Below are 6,000 nucleotides of genomic sequence, written 5' to 3'. Positions count from 1 at the left end.
CACGTGTAAAACTGAGTAGAAATGATTTAATTAAAAAATTTCCAAAGTCAGGATTGAAATCTTCATCATTACAAATAGAACTAAATAAAACAATCCCAGCTTTGTAAGCTGTATTCCTAATTCTGGTCATTAAAGGCGCATGAATGTATGCTTATTTAACCTCTCTGCATTGTAAAGTTGGTCTTTGTAAATATTGACATCAGCTGTCAATTGCTCTCACCCAAAGCTTTGCTTGTCCATTTAGTTTGGGTTGCTGCCTCTGAAGCCGCTTGAATGGGTGCATGAGCACTGTGGGAGTTGTAGTCCAATTGAGGGGGGTGCCAGCATCTGCGCGGCGACAGCTCGCCACCGCGGAAACTACAGCTCCCGGCCGCCTTTGCAACCAGCGAGCGTGCGCAGTTGCAGTAATAGAGGAGAAGTGGAGGCCGGCCCCGGCCCCAGCCAGTTGCTAGGCGACGGCGGCCGCCTTTCGGTCACCGCGGAGGAGGCAGATTCAAACAAGTAGGGGAAGCTTAAAAAACAAAAACAAAATATACAAACAGAAAGCAACAAATGAAACTTCGGAAAACTTTGTCGGAGTTGTCAAGCGAACAAAAGTATTTAGTGACAGAGCAGCGGGCTTTAAAGCCGCCTCCTGGCAGAGTCACAGCAAAAAAAGTCAGCTCCCAGCCAGGGCCACATCAATCAGTGACTTCAACCAGATCTAATATCCCACTCCTCTCACAACCTTACCTGCAGCTTCATTTTTCCAAGCAAAGTGAGAAAATCAGCACCATAACTCCCCCTCCTCCTCCCCGCCCATTTTAAACTCTTTGCTTGAATTTTGTTTGTAAATTAATGAATTGATTTAAAAGTATTTCCCCCCCTCCCTCCCCTCTCTCATGGCTGCAGAGTTTCGGCTTCATAACCAGCAGGAAGTGGCCGTGGACTCAGTAAGGAAGAACACAAGTGTTGCTGTGCACTTTTGGGAGGACTGTGCCACTGAAAGCAGGAAAGGATAAGAGTCGCCGAGCCTCCAAGAAGCCTTTGAGAAGTTTAGGAAGAAACGACAGGTAGGCACACGTCTTTCCCTTGGTGACTGTGCAATGCCAATCGCTCTGAAGTTGTTGTATTTCTTTGTTGATCAATTTCAGTGCAAGCTACATCAGAAAGTTTTTATACAACGAGTAATGACATTAGTGTATACTGTTTTATATATAACTACGTAAATAGTGTTTAGGCACAGCCCTGCCAAATGGGAGTCGTTTTATTTTTCTTTTGTGTGAAGAATTTACTTTTACCTGTGTATCCTGTTCTTGAAAAGCAAACACATTTCTGTATTAAATCTTAACAAAAATGTGAAACAAATGACAGAATGTCCTGGAAATGCACAGCAGGCCAGTCCGCATCTGGTAAAGGGAAAAGTCAGGATATTACATTTTTGGGTGAGTGCCCTTCATAAAGAAAGACTTGCATTTATATAGCGTCTTTCACAACCACCAGAGAGCCCAAAGTGCTTTACAGCTAATGAAGTTCTTTTTGAAGTGTAGTCACTGTTGTAATGTAGGAAATGCGGCAGCCAATTTGTGCACAGCAAGCTCCCACAAACAGCAATGTGATAATGACCAGCTAATCCAGTTTAGTGATGTTGATTGAGGGATAAATATTGGCCAAGACACCGGGGATAACTCCCCAGCCGATTGGATTTCCAGTTTTTCCTTTTTCCTTTTTATCATGGAAAAAATATTTGAACCTTTTCTCAATGGTTTATAGACATCTTTTTTCATAAGTGCTCAAACACACAATGCAGTGATATAAACCAAAAGATGATGTATGACCTTCAACTCTTTTCTGGAACACAAAAATGTGTTGCCAGATACCTCTGTGTGAAGTCTTTACCCCTTTAAATAGGTTTTTAATCCATCCCAATTGTTGTGGTCAGAAAATCTTGTGTCTTAACAACAAGGTTGACAAGATGCACTACAATAAAACAAATAGAAACACGGCAGCACTTTGCTACACTTTGTGTTTGGCTGAGTTTAAAGAAATGTGCAGCTACCTTATTGTGTTCACTCTGGGCTGAAGAAGAAACCAATTTCTCCGCACATACTATATAGCTCTATGCACCGAGCCATGTCAATATTTGGTCAGTTTTCCATTTAGTATGCTTGTGTCTCCTGCTAGTGTGACAATAAATATTGTTTGTACAATAGCAAAATACTGCGGATGCTGGAAATCTGTGGGTGGGTGAGAGGGAGGGGGATCGTTGTGTAATGAGATTGGAGACAGTTTCAAAAGTCTGCAACTGCAAAGGGATCTAAATATTTCGGGAGTTTTACGGGCAGTTACAGGAAGCGGAGTCTCATAGGTGCAATATAGTTTCCATTTAACATCGAACATTAGGTTAATGTGTATATACAGACATATTGGAACATTTGCATCCTTGCAAGACACCCCAATAATTATAACACTGGAACTAGTAGTCTTAGGATCACATTTAAGGTACTGTGAATGAGCAAATAATATCTGGCTAATTAGTAATGTATTTTTTCACAAATATTCCTGCATAAACTTCTGAAAATGAGCTTGGAGATGTTTGACACAAGGGGAAGATTCACAGTGAGACATAGTACTTTTATGCCTGAGCAAAATAACACTGTGGTGTACCAAGAATAGTGAATTTTTGTATAGTTCACCATAAAGAACCACACTGTTCACAACCTTGGTGTCATATTAGACCCCAAAATGAGCATCCGACCACATATCCGTGCCATCACTAAGACTGCCTAGTTCCACCTCTGGAACATTGCCCAACTCTGCCCCTTTATCAGCTCAGCTTATCCGCTGCTGAAACCTTCATCCATGCCTTTGTTACCTCTAGACTTGACTATTCCAACGCACCCCTGGCTGGCCTCCCACGTTCTACCCTCCATAAACTTGAGATCATCCAAAACTCTGCTGCCCGTGTCCCAACTCGCACCAAGTCCTGTTCACTCATCACCCCTGCGCTTGCTGACTGACATTGGCTCTCAGTTAAGCAACGCCTCGATTTTAAAATTCTCATCCTTGTTTTCAAATCCCTTCATGGCCTCACCCCTTCCTATCTCTGTAACCTCCTCCAGCCCCACAAACCCTGCCACAAACCTCTGAGATATCTGCACTCCTCTAATTCTGGCCTCTTGAGCATCCCCGATTTTAATCGCTCCACCATTGGTGGCCTTGCCTTCAGCTGCCTGGGCCCTGAACTCTGGAATTCTCCCCCTAAACCTCTCCACCTCTCTACTTCTCTTTCCTCCTTTAAGACGCTCCTTAAAACCTACCTCATTGACCAATCTGTCCTAATATCTCCTTGTGTGGCTCGGTGTCACATTTTGTTTTATCACTCCTGTGAAGCATCTTGGGGCGTTTAACTATGTTAAAGGCACTATATAAATACAAGCTGTTATAAAAAGTAACCACGTAAACCCTGTTCCGTGAGGGCACATGTTAATTGACTATTAATGAACTGACTGTTAATGGTATCATACCTATAGTAGTTGAAAACATAATTCAGGTGCTATTATTAGAGTGCATTTACTATATTCCTGTACTGTATAATATTACCTGCTATTCCATTGCTCACCTGCCTGTACTGCATGTTTCCATTTTATAATAAATAAGAGAATGTTGAACACCCCACTTTTTAAAAAATTTATGATCCTGATTTTACTTATGGCAAAATTGAGAAGCGTTCTAGGGAATTATTTTGCCCCCTCCCTCCCCTCCTTTTGGATGGAGTGATCCCCTCCACCCTTCTCCCTGCTAGATGCCTCTCTGAACCAATTTATTTTATTTTGTTTCATCTCATTTTATTGCACCTTCAGACTGATTTTTTATAAATTCTCAGAGCTTTGCTCTTGATAGATAGGACTTAGCACTAAGCTCTTTGCTGCATAATGCAACCTACAGTCAAGTGAATCCGGTTTGATCCCACAATGATGCCTTGGACTGGTATTAATCACTTTTGATGCATTGCTTTTATGGTTCCATGCTGATTGTTTGCATCTGCTTCTTGCACTAATTAGTATTTGCATAATTTATTATTTCAGGAATTCTAAAAAAAATTCAATAATTAATTTTTTAAACATATAATACTGAATAATATAATATATTAAGACAGCATCCAGTTATTAATATCTCTCTATCTAGTAGACCTGATCTTTATTACTTTTTTACATGACTCCTGTAGACGGAGATTAAATGCTCTCATTCAAATAGAGTGTCACGTTTGCCAATATTGAGATATCATCTACTTCAACTGTTCTTGTCTGTAGCTGAATCTTTCTCACTGACTAATTCAGTCCAGGGGTTCAACAGACCTACTACTCAAATTCTGCCCCCTCGGTTTATGATGCCATCTGACCACTCAAATGAAAGCGCTTAAAATTCGCCGGCCATTCTAGGAAACAGCAGCCAGTATTCATGCAGCTGGTATCGACTCACTATCCAGATGGACGGAAATGTGGGACACATGCAACATAAAGAACCAACAACAGAGGTCCCCGGCTCCGACCTCCCTTGAAGACAGTGGACAACGCTCAACCCAATCTGCACAGGGCATGGACGATCATAGAATCATAGAAAGTTACAGCACGGAAGGAGGCCATTTCGGCCCATTGTGTCCGCGCCGGCCAACAAAGAGCTATCCAGCCTAATCCCACTTCCCAGCTCTTGGTCCATAGCCCTGCAGGTTACAGCATCCCAAGTGCACATCCAAGTACTTTTTAAATGTGGTTAGGGTTCCTGCCTCTACCACCCTTTCAGGCAGTGAGTTCCAGACCCCCACAGCCTTCTGGGTGAAGAAATTTCCCCTCAAATCCCCTCTAAACCTTCCCCCAATTACTTTAAATCTGTGCCCCTGGTTTTTGACCCTTCTGCTAAGGGAAATGGGTCCTTTCTATCCACTTTATCTATGCCCCTCATAATTTTATACACCTCAATAAAATCTCCCCTCAGCCTCCTCTGTTCCAAGGAAAACAGACCCAGCCTATCCAGTCTTTCCTCATAGCTAAGATTCTCTACTCCCAGCAACATCCATGTAAATCTCCTCTGTACCCTCTCTAGTGCAATCACATCTTTCCTGTAATGTGACCAGAATTGCATGCAGTACTCTAGCTGAGGCCTAACTAGTGTTTTATACAGTTGAAGCATAACCTCCCTGCTCATGTATTCTATGCCACGACTAATAAAGGCAAGCATTCCGTATGCCTTCTTAACCTCCTTATCTACTTGGCCTGCTACCTTCAGGGACCTGTGGACATGCACTCCAAGATCCCTTTGTTCCTCTACACTACTCAGTGTCCTACCATTTAATGTGTATTCCCTTTTCTTGTTAGCCCTCCCCAAATGCATTACCTCACACTTCTCCGGATTGAATTCCATTTGCCACTGTTCTGCCCACCTGACCAACTTATTGATCTCTTCCTGCAGTCTGTAGTTTCCTCCTTCAGTATCAACCACACAGCCAATTTTAGTATCATCTGCAAACTTCTTGATCATACCCCCTATATTCAAGTCAAGATCGTTGATATATACCACAAAAAGCAAGGGACCTAGTACTGAGCCCTGCGGAATCCCACTGGAAACGGCCTTCCAGTCACAAAAACACCCATCAACCATTACCCTCTGCTTCCTGTCTCCGAGCCAGTTTTTAATACAACTTGATACTTTGCCCTAGATCTTTTAACTTCGTGACCAGTCTGCCATGTGAAACCTTATCAAAAGCCTTGATAAAGTCCATATACACTACATCAAATGCATTATCCTCATCTACCCTCCTTGTTACCACCTCAAAAAATTCAATCAAGTTTGTCGGACACGACCTTCTCTTAACAAATCCGTGCTAACTATCCTTGATGAATCCGTGTCTTTCTAAATGAAGGTTTATCCTGTCCTTCAGAATTCTTTCCAATAATTTTCCCACCACCGAGGTTAGCCTCACTGGCCTGTAATTACTCGGTCTATCCTTTTCTCCCTTTTTAA

General features: G+C 42.3%; 1 pseudogene across 1 annotated transcript in view; it reads left to right on the top strand.

The window, feature by feature from the left end:
* Positions 1-881: 881 nt before the first annotated feature.
* LOC147100760 (uncharacterized) overlaps positions 882-6,000 on the top strand; it is a 387,502-nt pseudogene continuing 382,383 nt past the window's right edge. Inside the window, exon 1 of the transcript XR_015073560.1 lies at positions 882-1,052. The product of XR_015073560.1 is annotated as an uncharacterized LOC147100760 (transcript). The remainder of the gene's footprint in view (positions 1,053-6,000) is intronic.

The sequence above is a fragment of the Somniosus microcephalus genome, chromosome 25 (assembly GCF_052327205.1).
Source record: "Somniosus microcephalus isolate GS21.2 chromosome 25, FLI_Smic_1.0, whole genome shotgun sequence".
NCBI lineage: Eukaryota > Metazoa > Chordata > Chondrichthyes > Squaliformes > Somniosidae > Somniosus > Somniosus microcephalus.
The sequence above is the reverse complement of the archived record's forward strand: the minus strand, read 5'-3'. Positions and strand labels throughout refer to the sequence as shown.